This window comes from Macaca thibetana, chromosome 7, assembly GCF_024542745.1.
Source record: "Macaca thibetana thibetana isolate TM-01 chromosome 7, ASM2454274v1, whole genome shotgun sequence".
Lineage (NCBI taxonomy): Eukaryota > Metazoa > Chordata > Mammalia > Primates > Cercopithecidae > Macaca > Macaca thibetana.
Window position 1 is genome coordinate 122,388,777 of NC_065584.1, and position 21,255 is coordinate 122,410,031.

General features: G+C 39.8%; 1 long non-coding RNA gene across 2 annotated transcripts in view; it reads right to left on the reverse strand.

The window, feature by feature from the left end:
- LOC126958033 (uncharacterized) overlaps positions 1 to 21,255 on the reverse strand; it is an 85,741-nt gene that overhangs the window by 15,121 nt on the left and 49,365 nt on the right. For both annotated transcript variants that reach the window (XR_007727044.1, XR_007727045.1), the window contains one exon: positions 8,077 to 8,187. This is a non-coding gene — a long non-coding RNA (uncharacterized LOC126958033). The remainder of the gene's footprint in view (positions 1 to 8,076; positions 8,188 to 21,255) is intronic.

A 21,255-nucleotide genomic window follows, 5' to 3' on the forward strand; every position in this document is an offset into this window, starting at 1 on the left:
ACCTGAAGCTGATACTAATAAAAATGATAGCCATGAGCAGTGATATGGGTCCAAAATGTCTTCAGATCTGGCCCTGGACACTGGCAGCTTGATGACGCCTGTGATTTGGGAACTAGCACAAGGCACCACTTACCATTACACCCAAACATCCCCCTCTGGCCTGCCATGTACTTTTGACGCTTTTACATGTTTAAACCCTCCAACTTTAGACCAGCTGCTAAGAATATTATTTCTATAACTTCTATCGTAAAGTATACATTCTAACTGAGAAGGAAGAAACGACTGAAGGAAAAAATTCTTATTAGGATGAATGAATTCATTAGATTCGCTCATTTATCAGAATAACAAGGAGGTGGAACGTGAGGAGATGGCATGTAGGAGAACTAAATGTCAACAAAGAACAAACAGTTTGACAGTCATAAGTTCTGGGAGAAAAATGACCTGGGAGACGGCAACAATGAGTTTGAAAGGACTTTTCTATTTATCACAGATCAGACATAAAAATGATGATTCACATGTTCAAAAAAATTTACAGACGCACTCACTTTAGCTCACACCGTGTTTTCTGTTTTGATGTGCAGTTGTTGCAAATATTTTAAATTCTGAAAATGTCATTTAAAGCCCAGATATAGGGCTTCTCTTTAAAAAGTAAAAAGGTTTTTTTCCTATAAGTTCGATTGGTTTAATTTTTAACTCCCAAAATAAGTGAAAATGTGGTTGTCTTTCTCTATTTGTCTTATTTCACTTAATGTCTTTGAGTTTCACCCATGTTGTTAAAAATGACAGGATCTCATTCTTTTAATGGCTGAATAGTACTCCATAGTATATATGTATCACACTTTCTTTATCAGTTTGTCTGTGGATGGACACCTAGGCTGCTTCCAAATCTTGGCTATTGTGAATAGTGTTCAATAAACCTAAGAGTGTAGACATTTCTTCAATACACTCATTCCTTTTCTTTTTGGTATATACCTAGCAGTGGGATTACTGGGTCATATGGTAATTCTATTTTTAGTGTTTTGAGAAACTTCCAAACTGTTCTCCATAGTGGATATACTAATATACATCCCCACCAACAGTGTACAAGGGTTCTTTTTTCTCCATATCGTCGCCAGCATTTGTTATTGTCTGTCATTTGGATAACAGGGGTGAGATTATATTTCATTGTAGTTTTGATTTGCAGTTCTCTGATGATCAGTTATGTTGAGTACATTTTCATATGCCTGTTTGCCATTTGTACGTCTTCTTTTAAGAAATGTTTATCCATATATTTTGCCCATTTTTAATTGGATTGTTAAAATGTTTTCCTATAGAGTTGTTTGAGCTCCTTATATATTCCAGCTGTTAATCGCTTGTCACATGAGTAGTTTGCAAATGTTTTCCCCCATTCTGTGGGTTGTCTCTTCACTTTGTTGAATTTTTCCTTTGCTCTGTAGAAGCTTTTTAACTTGATGTGATCCCATTTGTCCACTTTTGCTTTAGTTGCATGTGCTTGTGAGATATTACTCAAGAAATTTTTGCCCAGACAAATGTCCTGGAGAGTTCCCTAATGTTTTCTTTTAGTAGTTTCATAGTTTGGGGTTTTAGATTTAAGATTTAATCCATTTTGATTTGATTTTTGCATATAGCAAGAGATAGGGATCTAGTTTTATTCTTCTGAATATGGATATCCAGTTTTTCCAGCACCATTTATGAAAAGACTGTGTCTTCCCCCGTGTATGTTCTTGGCACCTTTGTCAAAAATGAGTTCACTGTAGAGGTATGGATATATTTCTGGGTTCTCTATTTGGTTCCATTGCTCTGTGTGTCTGTTTTTATGCCAGTATCATACAGTTTTGGTTACTATAGCTCTAATTTGAAGTCAAGCAATCGGATTCCTCCAGTTTTGTTCTTTTTGCTCAGGATGGCTTTGACCATTCTGGGTCTTCTGTGGTTCCATACAAATTTTAGGATTTTTTTTTTTTTTCCTGTGGTGAATGTCATTGGTATTTTGATAGAGATTGCATTCAATCTGTAGATTGCTTTAGGTAGTATGGACATTTTAACAATATTGATTCTTCCAATCCATGAACATGGAATACCTTTCTATTTTTTTGTGTCCTCTTCAATTTAATCAGTATTGTACAGTTTTTTGTTTTTTTGTGTGTGTGGTTTTTTTTAGATGGAGTTTTGCTGTTGTTGCCCAGACTGGAGTGCAATGGTGTGATCTCAGCTCACCGCAACCTCCACCTACCAGGTTCAAGTGATTCTCCTGTCTCAAGCTCCCTAGTACCTGGAATTACAGGCATGCACCACCACGCCCAGCTAATTTTGTATTTTTAGTAGAGACAGGGTTTCTCCATGTTGGTCAGGCTGGTCTTGACCTCAGGTGATCTGCCTGCCTCGGCCTCGCAAAGTGCTGGAATTACACACATGAGCCACCATGCCCAACCCAATCAGTATTGTATAGTTTTCATTATTAAGATCTTTCACTTCTGTGGTTAAGTTTATATTTAGGTATTTTATTTATAGCTATTGTAAATGGGATTGTTTTCTTGATTTCCTTTTCAGATTGTTCACTGTTGGCATATAGAGATGTTACTGATTCTTGTATGTTGATTTTGTAGTCTGTACTTTTAATGAATTTGTTCCAGTTCTAATAGATTTTTTAGGTTTTTCCAAATATGAGATTACATCATCCACAAACAAGCAGAATTTGACTTCTTCCTTCGAATTTGCAGGCCCTTTTCTTTCTTTCTCTTGTCTGATGGCTCTAACTAGGAACTTCTAGTACTATGTTGAATAACAATAGTGAATGCGACATCCTTGTCATGTTCCAGATCTTAGAGGAAGATTTCCGTTTTTCCTCATTCAGTGTTATACTAGCTGTGGATCTATCACATACAGCTTTTATTGTGTTGAGGTATTTTCTTCTATACCCAGTTTTTTTTAAGGTCTTTTTCATAAAGGGATGTTGAATTTTATCAAATGCTTTTTCAGCATCAATTGAAATGATCATGACTTTGTCCTTCATTCTGTTGATATAATGTATCATGCTGATTGATTTGCATATGTTGAATCATTTTTGCATCCCTGGGATAAATCCCACTTGGTCGTAATGAATGATCTGTCTAATGTGTTATTGAATTTGGTTGGCTACTATTTTGCTGAGGATTTTTACATCACTGTTCATCAGTGATATTGGCCTGTAGTTTTCTTTTTTTGATGTGTCTTTGATTTTGGTATCAGGGTAATACTGGCCTTGTAGAATGATTTTGGAAGTATTCCCACCTCCTCAAGTTTTCAGAATAGTTTGAGTAGAATTGGTTTTAAATGCTTGGTAGAATTCAGCAATGATGGCATCAGGTCCAAGACTTTTCTTTGCTGGAAGATTTTTGATTATGGTTTTGATCTTGTTACTTGTTATTGGTCTGTTCAGGTTTTGAATTTCTTCATGATTCAATCTGGGTAGGTTGTATTTGTCTAAGAATTTACCTATTTCTTCTAGGTTTTCCAATTTATTGGCATAAAGTTGCTCATGGTAGCCTGTAATTATCCTTTGAATTTCTGTGGTATTGGTTGTAATGTGTCCTTTTTCATCTCAGAATTTTTTTTTATTAGGGTCTTCTCTCTTTTTTTCTTAGTCTGGCTATAAGTTTCTTGGTTTTGTTTAACTTTTCAAAAAACAAACTTTTCATTTCATTGATCTTATGTGTATTTTTATTTAAATATCATTAGTTTCTGTTAAGATTTTTATTACTTCTTTTCTTATACTAATTTTGAATTTGATTTGCTCTTGTTTTTCCAGTTCTTTAAGATGTATAATTGTGTTATTTATTTGAAGTTTTTCTACTTTTCTGATGAAGGTGCCTATTGTCATATCCTTTCCTCTTAGTACTGCTTTTGCTGTATCCCAAAAGTTTTATGTTGTGTTTCCATTATCATATGTTTCAAGAAATCTTTCAGTTTCCTTCTTAATTTCTTCATTGACTCGCTGGTCATTCAGGAGCATATTGTTTACCAGTGTTTGTAAAGTTTCCAACATTCCTTTTGTTATTGTTTTCTAGTTTTATTCCATTGTAGTTAGATAAGATACTTGATATTATTTCAATTTTTTTTAACTTTTAAGACATTCTGTGGCCTAACATATGGCCTATCCTTGAAAATAATTCATATGCTGAGTAAAAGAATGTGTATTCTGTAGCCATTGGATGAAATGTTCTGTAAATATCTATTAGGTGCACTTGGTCTATAGTGCAAGTTAAGTCAGATATTTCTTTGTTGATTTTCTGTCTAGGAGATATGTCCAATGTTGAAAGTTGGATGTTGAAGTCTCTGGCTATTATTGTATTGGGGTCTATCTCTCTCTTTAGCTCTAATGATATTTGTTATATATATATCTGGGTGCCCCAGTGTATTAAATTTAAATACATTTAAACTTCTTATATATCCTCTTGCTGCATTGACCCCTTCATCAATATATAGTGACCTTCTTTGTCTCTTCTCATAGTTTTTGTCTTGAAATCTATTTTGTATGATATAAGTATGGCTACTCCTGCTCATTTCATTTCCATTTGCATGGAATATAATTGTCCATCCCTTTATGTTCAGTCTACATCACTTTATAGGTGATGAGCATTTTTTATAGGCAAGAGATCATTGGATTTTTTTTTAATGAATTAGCCACTCTATGTCTTTTGGTTGGAGACTTTAGTCCATTTACATTCAATGTTATTATTGATAAGTAAAGACTTACTCCTGTCATTTTAAAATTTGTATCCTGATTGTTTTGTGGTCTTCTCTTCCTTCTTTCCTGTCTTCCTTTTCATGAAGGCAATTTTCTCTGGTGGTATGTTTCAATTTCTTGCTTTTTATTTTGTGTATATCTGTTGCATGTTTTTTGATTTGAGGTTACCATGAAGCTTACAAATAATATCTTATAACTCCTTATTTTAGACTAAGTGCAACTTAACACTGATTGCTTAAACAAACTAACAAGCAAGCAAAGAGAACACTCATACAAACTCTACACTTTAAATTCATCCCCCACTTTTTAACTTTTTGTTGTTCCAATTTTATCTTATTATATTGTCTATGTTTTGAAAAATTGTTGTAGTTACTATTTTTGATAGGTTCATCTTTTAGTATTTGTACTCAAGATATGAGTAGTTTACACACCACAATTATAGTGTTATAATTTTCTGTGTCTTTCTGTGTACCCACTATTACTAGTGAGTTTTGTACCTTCAGATGATTTCCTAATGCTCACTAATGTCCTTTTCTTTCAGACCAAAGAACTGGCTTTAGAATTTCTTGTAGGACAGGTCTAGTATTGATGAAACCCCTCAACTATTGTTTGTCTGGGAAAGTCTATTTCTCCTTCATGTTTGAAGGATATTTTCACAGGATATGCTAATTTAGGATAAAAGGTTTTTTTTTTTTTTTCCTTCCGCATGTTTTTATTTCTTTTCTCTTGCTGCTTTATCATTGACCTTTGAGAGCTTGATTATTAAATGTCTTGAGGTAGTCTCAGTTGGATTATATCTGCTTGGTGTCCTATCACCTTCTTGTACTTAAATATTGATATCTTTCCCTAGGTTTGGGAAGTTCTCTGTTATTTTCTCTTTAAATATACTTTCCACCCTGATTTCTCTCTCTCTCTCTCTCTCTCTCTCTCGCTCTCTCTCTCCCTCCTCTTTAAGGCCAATAACTTTAGGTTTGCCCTTTCGAGACTATTTTCTAGATCTTACATTTATGCTTCATTCTTTTTTATTCTTTTTCTCTTTTTTCTCCTCTGGCTGTGTATTTTCAAATAGACTGTCTTCAAGCTCACTAATTCTTCTGCTTGATCAAGTCTACTGTTAAGAGGCTCTGATGTGTTCTTTAGTATGGCAATTGTATTTTTCAGCTCCAGAATTTCTGCTTGATTTTTTTTTTAATTATTTCAATCTCTTCATTAATTTCATCTGACAGGATTCTGAATTCTTTCTCTGTGTTATCTCAAATTTTGTTGAGCTTCCTCAAAACAGTTATTTTGTGTTTTCTGTCTGAAAGTTCACATATCTCTGTCTCTTTGGTACTGGTCACAGGTGCTTATTTCATTCATTTGGTGAAGCCATTTTCTGGGTAGTCTTGATGCTTGTAGATGTTTGTGAGTTTCTGGGTGTTGAAGAGTTAGGTATTTATTATAGTCTTCTCAGTCTGAGCTTGTCTGTGCCCATCCTTCTTGGGAAGGCTTTCCGACTCCCTTTTCAAAGAGATTTGGGCACTGTGATCTATGTCTTTGGTCACTGCAGTTGTATGTGCATTAGGGGGCACCCTAAGCCCAATGATGCCATGGCTCTTGCAGGCTTGTAGAAGTACTTCCTTGATGTCTTCAGTAAGACCTGAGAGAATTATCTGGATTATCCAGCAGAGACCCTTGTTCTCTTCCCTGACTTTCTCCCAAACAAACAGTCTCTCTCTCTCTCTCTCTCTCTCTCTCTCTGTCTGTCTCTCTCTCCATCTCTCTGTCTCCACTTGAAGCTAAGGGAGGAGTGACTGAAGCACTCCTGTGGCCACCACAACTGGGACTGTGCTGGGTCAGACCCAAAGCCAGCACTGGGGTCTCACTCAAGGCCCGCAGTTACCACTGCTTGGCTATCACCTATGTTCATCAAGGCCTCTATAACCAGCATGTGGCAAATACAGCCAAGCTCACGTCCTTCCTTTTAGTGCAGTGAGTTCTTCTTGGCCCATAGTGGGTGTGGGTCCAGAGATGTCATCCAGGAGCCAGGACCTGGAGTCAAGAACCTTAGGGATCTACTCGCTGCTTTGTTCTACTACTGCTGGGCTGGCACCCAAGCCTTAAGACAAAGTCCTTCTCACTCTTCCCTCCCCTTTTCTCAAGCAGATGAGTCTCTCCCCATGGCCACCACTGCCCCAGGCCCACAGTAAGCACTACCTGGCTACCGCCATGTTCACTCAAGGCCCAAGGGCTCTTCAGTCAGCTTGTGTGCATGCTACCAAGCCTGGGATTCTCTTTTCATGGAAGTAGGCTCCTCTATGGCCCAGGAAGGATCGAGAAATGCTGTCCAGGAGCCAAAGCCTGGAATCAGGAACCCCAGGAGCCCACTTGGTACTCTACATCGCTGGGTAGAGCTGGTGGTACCCAAGCTTCAAAAGAGTCCCCTTACTCTTCTTACCTCTTCTTTCCTTAAGCAAAAGAAGTCTCTTTTGTAAGACCCACAGCTGGGAATGTGCTGGGTCACACATGAAGCCAGCATGGCTCTGAGACTCATCCAAGGCCCAAGGTGAATACTGCTTGGTTGCTACTGCTGATTATTCAGGACCCAAGGATTCCTTAATCAGTAGGTGAAAAATTCTTCCAGGACTGAGTCCTTCCCTTCAAGACAGCAGGTTTCCTTTTAGCCCAGAGTGTGTCTAGAAAAGTCATCTGGGAGCTAGGGCCTAGAAAAGAGGCCTCAGGACTCTGCCTTGTGCCCCATTCTACTGTTGCTGAGTGGATATCCAAGTTCCAAGACAAAGTCCTCTTTACTCTTCCCTCTCCTCTCCTCAAGCAGAAGGAAGAAGTTTCTTTCTGTGCTGCCTGGGGTTGGGGGAGAGGTGACACTCCCCTGGCCATCCCAGCTGGTGGCTCACTGGGTCATGTGTGCCCCAAGTCCACTGGCTCTGAGCCAAGCACAGCACTGAGATTTGCCCAGGAATTGCAGTGCTTGTGGCTTAGACTGCCTTTCAAGTTTATTTTGAACCCCACAGCACTTTAGCCAACAGTGGTAGTGGTGAGGCTTGCTGGAACTCAGGTTCCAACAGCCGGGATAAGTGATTCTCCTCTGGGTAGGGCTGGACTAAATGCTCCCTCTGCGGGTGCCATCTGAGTTTCTGCCCTCTGTTGCTTTCCACTGTGATAGGGCAGCCCTGAGGTCATATGCAAAATTCCACGGTTACTGCATTCACCCTCTCCAAAGTGCACAGATTCTCTCTGAGCCACATGGGTTAAGGAAGAAGTGAGGTAGGCAATTCAAAGCTGTCTTTCCTACACTCTTCAGGACCTCTTCCAGTGATATGAAGTTAAAGCCAGGTATTGTGATTGCTCACCTGATTTCTCAATTTTATGAAGGTGATTTTCTTGTTTGTGTTGCTTAATTTGTTGTTCCTGTGGGGGGTATAATTGCTGGAGGCTTCTATTTGGCCATCTTGCTCTCACTTCTGTTGAAAAGTTAAAAGATTTGTCAACATTGGACAGAATTCTCATGTGACAATAATTGCTCAAACAGAAATAACAGCTATTACCAGAGTATAGGTCTGTTTCTTTACAATGGCTTCCATCACCCCTACTGCATTATGCCCAGTCTATTTCACTCATTTGTGCCACCAGTATGCCCCTGTAGGTCCTAATCAACCTTTATTCCTAAGGGCACCTAGAGAGGGGATCCTTAAAAGGCAAATGACAGTGCCAATTGTGTGGGGAGGTGCCGAAAGACAGAAAACTTTTGGAAAAAAAGTATAGTTGTACTTGACAGGAAAAAAAAAAAGGAAACACCAGACTGGGTGCAATGGCTTATTCCTATAATCCCAGTTCTTTGAAAAGCTGAGCCTAGGTGTTTGAGAATAGCCTGAGTACCAGAGCAAGACCCCATTTCTACCAAAAAAAAAAAAAAAAAAAAAAAAAAAGCTAGGCATGGTGGTGCACACCTGTAGTCCAAGTTATTTAGGAGGCTGAGACAGGAGTCAGGGGAGGATCCCTCGAGCCCAGGAATTTGAGGCTGTAGTTTGAGCTATGATCACATCACTGCACTCTAGCCTGGGTGACAGAGTAAGACCCTGTCTCTAAAAATTAATTTAATTAATTAATTAAAAAATAAAAAAATTTAAAAAGGAAACAACTTGGAGAAAAGTTAATACTGTACAGCGCATATTGGACTAAGTAGAAAGTACAAGTAGTTCCGTGATTTAGAGCAGTGTGAAGAAAAAAGACAATTGAAAAACTGTATGATGAAAAAGTTTTCCTGAATCTCAGTTTTTGATTTATAAGAAGGCAAACGAGGAGTCTTCTTTACAGGTCATATGAACTTTAGAAATAGGCAAAGTCTCCCTGTGCAGCAGGGATGCAGCCTTAAGTACTTTCTTTCTCACAGTTCATGGATGAAGACCGAAGGAACTGAACGGCAATAACGGAGGTTTGGCTTAGGCTGAACATTAGGAACAAACCCCATTCCAGTATTATGTATGTTAAATCTGAGATAAATGCACAGAATGATAAATTATTTGCACTTAAGTGATTTGTGTCCAGTCTTAATTTATTGCAGGGGAGTGAGTGATGATATGAAGAGGTCAAGGCCATTGAAAGAACAATTTGTTGTTACTCACAGTTCCCCTAGAAACAAGAGGCCCAGCACACCATGTGAGGCCACATGGGGAAGCAGCAGAGTAGATGAGGAGGCAGAAGCAGGAAGGAGCATGGTCTACAGCCTTTATGGTATTTTCTTCGTGAGAGGCAAGGCAGGAGAGGAGAAACAGCTTAGTATTGGCTATTTGGAATAATGTCTGTGGGCTCTGATATAGCATAGGAGTGGTGTCTAGTTGCTTGGTATGATTTAGAGTAGGGGAAGTATTGAAATGGTGTGTGGGAGTTAGAGAAATGAGGTGGTTGAGCTTATGGACTCAGGATTGGTTGGAGAATTTGTAATAGGATTTTGTTCACAGGGGATATGTAAACAACTTTACCCACTGGTTTGGCCCTGTGATTAATGAATGCCAAATAGACAAATACAGAATCGAAGAAAACATAGAACATGAGTGAACACTGAGAAGCATTCAGTCCAGTCACTTCATTTTACAAATAAGGAAGTTGATATTTAAAGATGTGACCTCATTTGTCCAAAATCCAATGAAGCTTGCTAGCAGCGCTGCATAAAATAAAATCCCTATGCACTATTCCCAATTCTATGATCTCTTGGCTACACTATATTGACTTATGCAGATAATGCAATTCCATTCATCATGTATTGGAAATCTAAAGTGGGGATTAGCAAATTTTTTTGTAAAAAATCACCTAGTAAATATTTTCTATTAATACTAATATTTATATTTATATTTATGTTTTTGTAGCAAATCACCTAGTAAATATTTGCAAGTCATACAGTCTCTGTCACAACTCAAATCTGCCATTTTAGCACTAAAGCAGCTGTAGACAATGGATTAAAAAAATGGGTGTGGCCATGTCCCACTAAAACTATTCAGCAATGCTAAAATTTAAGTTTCGTATTAATTTTCATATGTCATAAAATATTATTTTAAAATTTCTTTTCAATCATTAAAAAATGCCATAACTATTCTTAGCTTGTGGGCTATATACAAAGACAGCAGGCTGAGTTTTGCCCATGAACCATAGTTTACTGACCCTTGGGCTAAAGAATTTGTATGTACACTTCCTATATAATCTCAGATGATTGAGCCAAATGAGAGTTCAACACTCCAGGTCTTTATTTCTCCATTAATAAAATGAGATAAATACACTATAAGGTCCCTTGTGGACCTGTGGCCTTGAGGTTTTTGCAAAGGATAGTCAAACACAAAAATGGGCTGTAGGCTCTCTTTTATGGGAAGCTCTTTAGAATACGTCTACCTGAAATATCTCCAGGAACCACAGCAATTCAGGAACTACAGTGTGAAAAACATCAGATGCACAGAATGTTAAAGTTAAAAAAGGTCTGTGGGAGGATGTTTAGGAAACAGGATAAGAGACATTTCTGTACTTCTCAAAGCTACTATAAATTAGGATTATCCAAAGAATTGGAGAACGTCCCCTAAAACACACTCTTAGACAAAGACTTGGGTGCAGGTAGTTAATGTCAAAGGCAAAAATAAGAGACACAAATGAGACAGCGAAGATTGATAGGGAAATGAGGAAACAGTAAGATTGCGTTACTGAACAAGTTAGTGCCATGAGTAAGTAGAGCTCAGTTCTGCTGGAAACTGTCTAAGAAACTATGACATGGCTTTGGAATTGTTTCACAGAGGGTGGGGAGGCCTAGGCATTTATCTATCAAGTCCAATTTTTCCATGATTGAGGGTTGCTCTGAGGGTGTAAACTCACCCATACTTTCTTTTTTTTTTTTTTTTTCCAGATGGAGTCTCGCTCTGTCGCCCAGGCTGGAGTGCAGTGCTGCAGTCTTGGCTCACGGCAAGCTCTGCCTCCGAGGTTCATGCCATTCTCCTGCCTCAGCCTCCCGAGTAGCTGGGACTACAGGTGCCCGCCACCACGCCCGGCTAATTTTTTGTATTTTTAGTAGAGACAGGGTTTCACGGTGTTAGCCAGGACGGTCTCGATCTCCGGACCTCGTGATCTGCCCGCCTCGGCCTCCCAAAGTGCTGGGATTACAGGCGTGAGCCACCGTGCCTGGCTAAACTCACCCACACTTTCAGGTTTTACCAGCAGGAGAACAGACTCTCCCAGATTGCTGAAGAAATTCCTCAGGCAAAGAAGAAAAGAACCTGGATGAAAGTGAGAAACTATAAAAATGCCAGAAATACCTACCATGGTACTCAGAGGGGAGCTAAAGAGATAAGGTGTGGTTGTCAATATTTCAGCTACAGGGATGATAGAAGGAAGGGGAAAATCAACATTTTCTAAAGTCATTTGGCCTCAAAACACTTCTTTCTGTGAAGCATCCCAACTTAGTTGACTCTAGAACTCCTTCATTCATAAAGCATCTGTCTTTAGGGAGATACTGCAATAAGGTAGATGGGATGATCTTAGTAAAATTAGAAGATCTCTTCAGGCTCTATTTTCTAGGATCAAAATGACAAAGTATTCACTAAATACCAGTAAGCCTCTGATATCCGTGGGGCAGAAAGTAGGCCAATTCATTTCACACAGTGCCAGGCACGAGGTCAACTCCAACACGAAAAGCACAGTGAAAAACAATTTACCTCCAAATGAGGTTGCCATCTGAAGTGAGGCATGTCAGAGGAGGGACAGAATGTTCAAAGTGTGGTTGAACAGGACAAGGCATGACCATCTGCCATCCAAGTCCCATCTCTTGAATCCTTTAGCCACCTGCACACCTGTGCAGGCATGTCACATTGAGGAAGGGATGGCCATGCCATCATAATGCGACAGCAATAAAAACAAAAGCTCAAGAAATCACTCTTAGGCCTCCGACACCATTACTTTCCTAAATTTAGAATCTGCCCCCAAGAAGAAACATATGGAAAAAGAGATTCATAAGCCTAAAGCCGAAATCTAAACAAGACTGAAGTTTCTGTGTGATCTGAATTTTTAGACTACCGGGTCATATGTGGAAAATCAGCAAGCTGTTAAAGGAATAGCATAGCAAATGCTGAACAGATCCTAATCTGGAATCCATTACGTATCTTCTCATTTTGAACTTTGATCAACACAAGAATCACCTCTTCTCTAACCTCATTCGGATTTCACCTCTAGATCTACTTTTCCCAGGAAAGCCAAATAAATCCATCCAAAACTAATTATAGAGAAGTGCCTCTAAGTGCTCAAAGCAATCAGTTCCCCTGAAGAGCTTTGCACAAAAGAGCACAGCTTGCCTATTCTAGTTCTTTAGACCCTCAACAACAGAGATTGGGTTTATGTAAATGTGATGTGCTTGTCTAGGATCCATTATGTGAGAAATGTTATTTACTTGGTCTATCTTCTCTAGGCAACAGTAATTTTTATTCTAAATGTTAGATAAGGTCCTCCCAGTTCAAGTGCCTCTCCTTAAAAAGACCTTTCAATTTGGAAACTATAAAGATACCAAAAGTCACACCATTAGTAAGAACTCACCAAATATATTATATCCAGGAAAATAGATATGCCCTTTGCTAATTAGTTAGCTTAAGCATATAATGGGAAAGCAACACAGCAGAGCAGTTAGATATTCAAACTCGGAGCTCAGATTGCCTGGGTTCACCCTGGCTTCACCACTAAATAGCTGTGTGACTTGAGTCAAGTCACTCAAGCTCTCTGAGACTCCATTTCCATATGTAAAAATGAAGCATGGTAACATATGTAAGTGAAATGCACATAAGTGAAAATGCATATATGTGTTTAGCATTGTATCTGGAGCATACTGAGCTTTAAAACAGTAGGTATGTATGGTAGGCTGAGAATGCCCGCCGCCCCCCATCACCAAAAGTATTCATGTCCTAACTCCTGGACTCTGTAAATGTCACCTTATGTAGAACAAGCACCTCTGCAGATGTGATGAAGGTAAGGATCTTGAGATGAAGAGATGATCTGGATCATTAATAGAGTGGACCCTAAATGCAATTGCAGGTATCTTTATAAGAGGGAGGCAGAGGGAGATCACACACACACACACACACACACACACACACACACACACACACACGAAGGGGCCATGTGAAGATGGGGGTAGACAGAGATTTATAAGTGCCATTCACAAAGGCTACAATGATGCTATCACAAGGCAAGGAATGTCAGCAGCTGGCAGGGGGAACCTTCAGAGGGAGTGTGGTCCTGCTAACACCGTGATTTCAGCCTAGTGATACTGATTTTGGACATCTGGCCTCCATAACCACGAGAAAATAAATTTCTGTGGTTTTAACTCACCAACTTTGTGGTAGTTTGTTACAGTGGCCACAGAAAACCAGTGTAACAATACTATTTATTTATTTATTTACTTATTTATTTTTGAGACAGAGTCTGGCTCTGCCACCCACGCTAGAGTGCAGTGGCTCAATCTTGGCTCACTGCAACCTCCATCTCCCGGGTTCACGTGATTCTTGTGCCTCAGCCTTCCAAGTAGCTGGGATTACAGGCATGTGACACCATGTCCAGCTAATTTTTTTATTTTTGTAGAGACAGGGTTTCGCCTTGTCAGCCAGGCTGGTCTCAAACTCCTGGCCTTAAGTGATCTGCCCATCTCATCCTCCCAAAGCGCTGGGATTACAGGTGTGAGCCACTGCACCCAGCATCTTTTATGTATTTGCACTGATTATTGCAGTGTAACAAAACTTAGTTACTTAAACAGCAAATGTGTTATCCCACAGTATCTGTGGGTCAGGAGCCTGGGCACAGCTTAGTTTGGTGTCTGTGCCTCAAGGTGTCTCACAAGGTTGGAATCAAGATGTTGGCAGAGGCTGTGGTCTCATCTCAAGGCTTGAGTGAAGAAGGAACTAAGGAAGATTCAGTTCTGCATAATAGTAGACTGAGGGCCTCAAATTCTTGCTGAGTGTGGACAGAAGCTACTCTCAGTTTCTTGTCACACGTGACCCTTCATACAACAGCTTACAACACAGCAGCTGACTTCATCAGAATGAGCATGACAGTGATCGAGAGAGAGAGAGAGAGAGAGAGAGAGAGAGTGTTGGTGGAAGTCAACACCTTTTTAAACAATCTCAGAAACGACAGCCCATCACTTTTGCTGCAGTGTCTTTGTTAGAAGTGAGTCACTAGGTCTAAGGACGTTAACTATCCAGAATAGTTACCTGCACAAAGTCTTTTCGTTTGACAGCTGCCCTGGCTCTTTATCACCGGCTGACTGTTTTTGAATGCTAACCTAATCTAATTCACATTGGTCTGTTTATTACAGAATGCAAGACTGTTAATAGAAAAAGTTCCCAGTCATTCAATCTGCAAATGCCCAAAATTCAGACTTTAAAGTAAAAATCTACCATGTCTATGTAGATTTATGGTTTTACATCTGCTTCCATGTGTTTCTGTGTATCTTCTTCTGCTCTGAAAAATATGTCTGCTACGTAGTGTCTAAGAATGGCTTCTTCTGGCCAGGCATGGTGGCTCATGCCTGTAATCCCAGCACTTTGGGAGGCCAAGGGAGGCAGACCACAAGGTCAGGAGATCGAGACCATCCTGGATAACACGGTGAAACCCTGTCTCTACTAAAAATACAAAAAATTAGCCGAGTGTGGTGGTGGGGTGCCTGTAGTCCCAGCTACTCAGGAGGTTGAGGCATGAGAATGGCATGAACCTGGGAGGCAGAGCTTGCAATGAGCTGAGATCACACCACTGCACTCCAGCCTGGGCTACAGAACGAGACTCCATCTCAGAAAAAAAAAAGAAAAAAAAAAAAAGAAAAAAACATGGCTTCTTCTATATAGTGAGAGGGTTTTTGTAGATTTCCCTGCATTTGGCACAAGGAGAACAACTTCCAGCCCAGAACATCTTTTCTAGTTCTCAATGGTCACCCCATATGTCTCTCACCATGCCTCTCACCAGCCCCACAATCCATGGCTAGCCTTCAAAACTGTCCTTTCGTTTCACTAACGTTTTGCTATTTGACATTCACACCACTCAAATCAGATATTATAGATTTTTGAACCACAAAATATCTTCAATTTATCTAATCAAGTCTCAAAAAGGAAAGCTCAGAGAGCTTTCTCTCTGATATTCTCGGTGCTAGTTAAGGACAGTTGATGTTGAAGCCTATTGATGTTGAAGCAACTCCTAATAGGAGTAGTTGTGTGTGTGTGTGTACACACATGTGTATGTGCGTTGTTCATTATGCACTGCTTTTAGATGCTATCATTAGTCCTCAAATACACAATATGTACTCAGGAAATGTTTGTAAGCAACATCAAAATCCATGCCAGAACAAAAATAATATCCAAAAGAATCATAAAATTGTTGTGAGGAGGGTGATGAGAAGGGATGTTCATGTGTGAGCTTGGTCCCATGCAGCACACTAATTCTTTCTTTGGCTTCCTCTCGTAGTATCAGTCAAAGAACAGTCAGGAGACAAAAAGAACACAGTAATTTTAAGAGGAAATGTTAATGTAAAGAATTATTAATCATTTATAGGGGATTAGCTACCAAGAGGGGATAATAGAGAAATCTAAAGATTACCCGAGGTCTGAATGAGAGAACTCAAAGATGGAACAAACTTGGAAGGGGGCCTCTTCCTCAGGACTAGGATACAGATCACAATAAAGGGACTGTGGCTTCAGCCTATAGGATAGCAGAGAAGCCACAGTTGGCCCATCGTTTGCAGGCCAAGGGTGGCAGGCAGAGAACCACCATTGGGTGCCAATGAAACTCCCGAGGAAGCTGTCAGCAGAGGCTGCTGATGAATTCACTGAAGGCTGTCAGAAGTTCCCTACAGAACTCACCCAGAAGCCACCCACAAAGATGTTGCTAAGATCACAAAGAAGCCACCTTTTTAGGAAGCTGCCTGTGGCTCATACCATTCAGACTCGCCAGGGGTCATCTCAACCGGGTATCCTGCATAGGCCAGCCAAGCACCACGGGAAGGAGGGAAAGGGACAGCTAAAGCAGGAAAAGAAGTCCCTTCCCCGTCTAGTGTTCCTCTATTGCCGTCTACTGACAAAACTTGACGTGCTGCCAAGAGGTAAAGAAGAAATGTTTACGAGATCCATCTTGGCTATCAAGCACAACATTAAAGGGTGGATTTGGAGCTGAGAGACGATAATTCAATAACAGGCACACTCCTGTCATCAGTGATGTGACATGAGCTCTAATCTCAGCTCTGCTAATGTGCTAGCACCTAGGGACTTTTTAAACAGATGATTCCCTGCGTCACACCTTAGTATTGCTTCACTTTTCTTAATCCAACCTATGGAATATTTTGAGTTTGATAGACCCGATGAGCCACTCTATTACTTCAACATGTGATAATTTAAAATAGCAAATAACTTTTTCTATTTTATTTTTCCTCATACCAATCACTAAGTAAGATAATCTGGATTCAATTTATACTGTTACTAGAGCAAATTATCATAACTTTAGTGGCTTAAAACTATATACAAATTTATTTTCCTACAGCTCTGGAGGTCAGAAATCTAAAATGGGTCTGCTGGGCTGCATTCCTTCTGCAGTCTCTAGGGAAGAATTCGTTTCTCTTTTTAGCTTCTAGAGGTGAACTGCATTTCTTGGCTCATGCCTCCTTCTTTCATCTCCAAAGCTAGCAGTGTATCATCTTCTCTGCTCTGACTCCTGCTTCTGTCCTCACATTATCTGACTTTGTTCATTTTGCCTCCCTCTAAGAAGGACTGCTGCAATTACATTTGGTCCATGAGGATCATCTAGAAAAATTCCCCCACCTCAAGATTGTTAATTTAATCAAAGCTGCAAAATATTTTGTGCCATGTAAGGTAATATATTCATAGGTTCTGGATATTAAGGCATAGATATCTTTGGGAGGCCATTATTCTTTCTATCATACACTCCTTCCTAAAATTAAAGTCTTTTGGATATCACCTAGTTTTGCTTTGTGTATATTTTCTTACTTAAAAGAATCTCAAAACCTACCTGCTCTGACCCTGGCTTTCAAGACACCAAGACACCATAGATTACGAACACTTGATTTCCCTTCGGCTCCCCATTCTTAATTTCAAGAAAATTTTGTTTCCTCAATTTTAACCCTCCGTCTAATTTCTTTAAAAATAAAATAGAAATACTTTAGCTTATGAATTTCCTAGACCTAACGACATAAGCTTTCTGCAAGCCATTAGGTATACCAACCTCCCTGCACCCACTTCAGTTGTCTTCCAAGAGTTAGAGGGATTTCTGAATTGATGGAGAGAGGTGAAAACGGCATTCAGTGTGTGCGTGCACACATGTTCTACCCTGCAAGTTCTACCCCACAAGACTAAAATTGTTTAATGTGTTTCCCTTTCCTTCCATGTTCCCTTTACTCTCCTTCTGCCTCTCAGTATATGGCAGGAGAGAAAGTGGAATGCATAATTAATTCTAAGTCACGTAAATATCCTAAAGGAAAAGACACTGTATTAGTCAAGGTTCTCTTAGAGGGACAGAACTAATAGGAGATATATATATATATGAATTTATGAAGTATTAACTTACATAACTGCAAGGTCCCACAATAGGCCATCTGCAAGCTGAGGAGCAAGGAAAGCCAGTCAGTCCAAGTCCCAAAACTGAAGAACTTGGAGTCCTATGTTTGAGGACAGGAAGCATCGCAGTACGAGAGAAAGATGTAGGCTGGGAGGCTAGGCCCGTCTCTCCTTTTCATGTTTTTCTGCTTGCTTTATATTTGCTGGCAGCTGATTAGATTGTGCCCACCAGATTAAGGGTGGATCTGCCTTCCCCAGCTCACTGACTCAAATGTTAATCTCTTTTGGCAACACCCTCATAGACACACCCAGGATCAATGCTTTGCATCCTTCAATCCAATCAAGTTGACAGTATTAACCATCACAGACACTTCTCAATTAGAGGGCAGAAAGTCAAAAGTAACTAGGAAACAATAAGATACCAATACCCACTAAGTACCATTTAATGATATTAAATTAATACCATTAAAATTGCCAAAACTCAAAATGCTGACAACACCAAGCGCTGAAAGATGTAGAACAACAGGAACTGTATTCATTGCTGGTGGGAATGCAAAATGGTATAGCTATTCTGGAAGACACTTTGGCAGTTTCTTACAAAACTAAACATACCCTAATCATACAATGTAGAAATCACATTCTTTGGTATTTACTCAAAAATTCGAACACTTATGTCCATGCAAAAGCTGTTTTCACATAGATGTTTGTCACAGCATTATTCTTAACAGCCAAAGCTTGGAAGCAACCAAGATGGCCTTCGGTAGGTAAATGTATAAATAAACTATGGTACATCCAGACAATGGAATATTTATTATTCAGTGACAAAAATAAATGAGCTATCAAGACATAAAAAGACATGGATGAATCTTAAACATATATTACTAAGTGCAAGAAGCCTGACTGAAAGGGCTATATACTATATGATTTCAAGTATATGACATTCTAGAAAAAGCAAAACTATGAAGACAGTAAAAGCATCAGTGGCTGCCCAGGGTTGGGGGAAGGAAGGAATGAATAGGCAGAGCATAGAGGATTTTTAGGGCAGTGAAATGATTCTGCATGATACTATAACAGGAGATGTATGTCATTATATATTCATTCAAACCCATAGAATGTACAACACCAAGGGTTAACCCAAATGTAAACTACGGACTTCAGATGATACTGAGATGTCCATGTAGGTTCATCAATTGTAACAAATGCACCCCTATGGTGGGGCGTGTTGATAATGGGGGAGGCTATGTGTATATGGAGGCAGGGGTTATATGGCAAATCTCTGCACCTTCTGCTCAGTGTTGCTGTGAACCTAAAACTGCTCTAAAAAATAAAGTCTATGTTTTAATGGGATTATGAAGAAATGAAAAAGGAATTTTTATTAGCCCATTGCCAATAACAGTTAAAAGTGAAGATTAAGACCAGTAAGAATAGATGTGCCATTTGTGAGTGATGGAAGACCTGTCAGTGTAGCCACTGCATCAGGCTCTGTGGACAATGGGGACTCCTCATGAACTCCCAAGGTGACTTGAAAGTAAATTAACCAGCCTAAGATAGATAATCCAGTAGTCCGAAAAGATGGATGATTTGAGGGGTGCTGATGGTGCAAGACTAAGTGGCAAAGAAGTGCAATCTCTGTTCAAATACCAGTGAATACATGAGCCATCTCAAGATCAAGCACCTATGCGAACTTCCAGGGCTGCAGAAATAAGCAGTGGTCAGCTATACTTTCAGCCTGGAAAAAGTCTAGCCCCCAAGTACAAAGGAAAGGTATATAATAAGGCCTAAGTTATAATGGAAATTATTGAACATTCCTGCTTTAAATTTTTGGAAATATCACCCTATAATCTTCCCTTTCTGACCACCCTGTTCTCTGCCCCTTGCCTTAACACCATCAAAAAGTTTATCTGGGTTTATTCACACACCCATGACTACCTGTAGGATAAAAGAATAAAGTTTGTTGTTGCTGTTGTTGTCATACCATAGGAGTTAGATACCTTGACCTAGGTTTTTTTTTTTCCAACTATTTAAACCTCTAAGGAACAGATTGTGAACCCTGGATCATTAAGACAGAGTGTAAGAAAGAGACACAGAAGGAGAGACTGAGAGACAGACAGACAGAATGAAGATATGACTGTATTTATATGGCCAAGGGTCTTCCACTGAAGATAGTGGACTGAGTTCATGTTTTTTTCTTTGCATTGCTTCCACTAAAATTTCACTGACATAAAAAAAATACGAATAAATATACAGCACCTGTGAAAGCAAAGAAAGCTTCTGCAAATGACCAGAAACTTGAGGAATTTCTGGATATTATAAAAGCATATAGAATGAAATTAATTTTTAAGTTAATTGCCAAAACTTCTGCCTTCTAATAGAAGTAAAGAAGGAGGAGTGATGGAGGAGTACATAGTTTGGTTTCCTAATAGAGTTCAGAAAAGTTTAAGCTCCAAGAAGCAGGAGTGGGTCATGGAAGCATGGGAGTGGGTGGGGTCTTAGAAATATGGCAGGAGCTGGGCCAGAATCCTGCTCTGTGCATTCTCAAGCCTGGCTATGGCCTCTCCCCTGACTGCAGTTAGCAAAGCAACTCAATAACAAAAATGGGAATCTGCCTGCCAGAGGAGCCAGAGAAATGGCTGTGCCTTGTTCAAATTTAGATCGGTATAATGGAAGAAAAGGAAAAGGAAAAAAACACTCAGTGCAACAGGAAAGGCTTTTAAAGCATTGTCTTCATCATAAGAAGTTCCTGCTTCCTCAATTGAGGGGCTCCTATTCTGTCAGTCTGCTCACCATCAAAACATCCTAGAGGAAAACACAGCTTTTAGAAGTGCCCACCTACTGACTGCATCTGGGTAAGGGTACTCAGAGGGCACTGTAGGCAGTCATCCGAAAAGCAAGGAGGCCTGCAAGTATGGTTTGTCTCTGTGTCCACACCCAAATCTTATCTCCAATTGTAATCCCTGTGTGTTGGTGGCAGGGCCTGGCGGGAGGTGATTGAATCATGGGAGTGGACTTCCCCCTTGCTGTTCTTGTGACTGTGAGTGAGCTCCATGAGATCTGGTTGTTTGAAAGTGTGTGGCACTTCCCCCTTCACTCTCTCTCTCTCTTGCTCTGCCATGGGAAGATGTGCCTTGCTTCCCCTTTGCCTTTTGCCACAACTGTAAGTTTCGTGAGGCCTCCCCAGCCATGCAGAACTATAAGTCAAACCTCTTTTCTTCATAAGTTACCCAGTCTCAGGTAGTTATTTACACCAGTGCGAAAATGGACTAATATACCTGCTTAGGGGTGTGTATCAGTGACATTCACAAATTCTGAAGAAACCCACACTTGATACCATTGTTAATCAATGCAAGTCTTTACTGGTAAACAGTTATAGACAACAAAGAAGAAAGTCAACAGGCTAAGAGAAGGGCACCAACATAACTAAGCTGAAGACTTAACTGCTAAGTAAAGAGTGTTAAAGCAAGA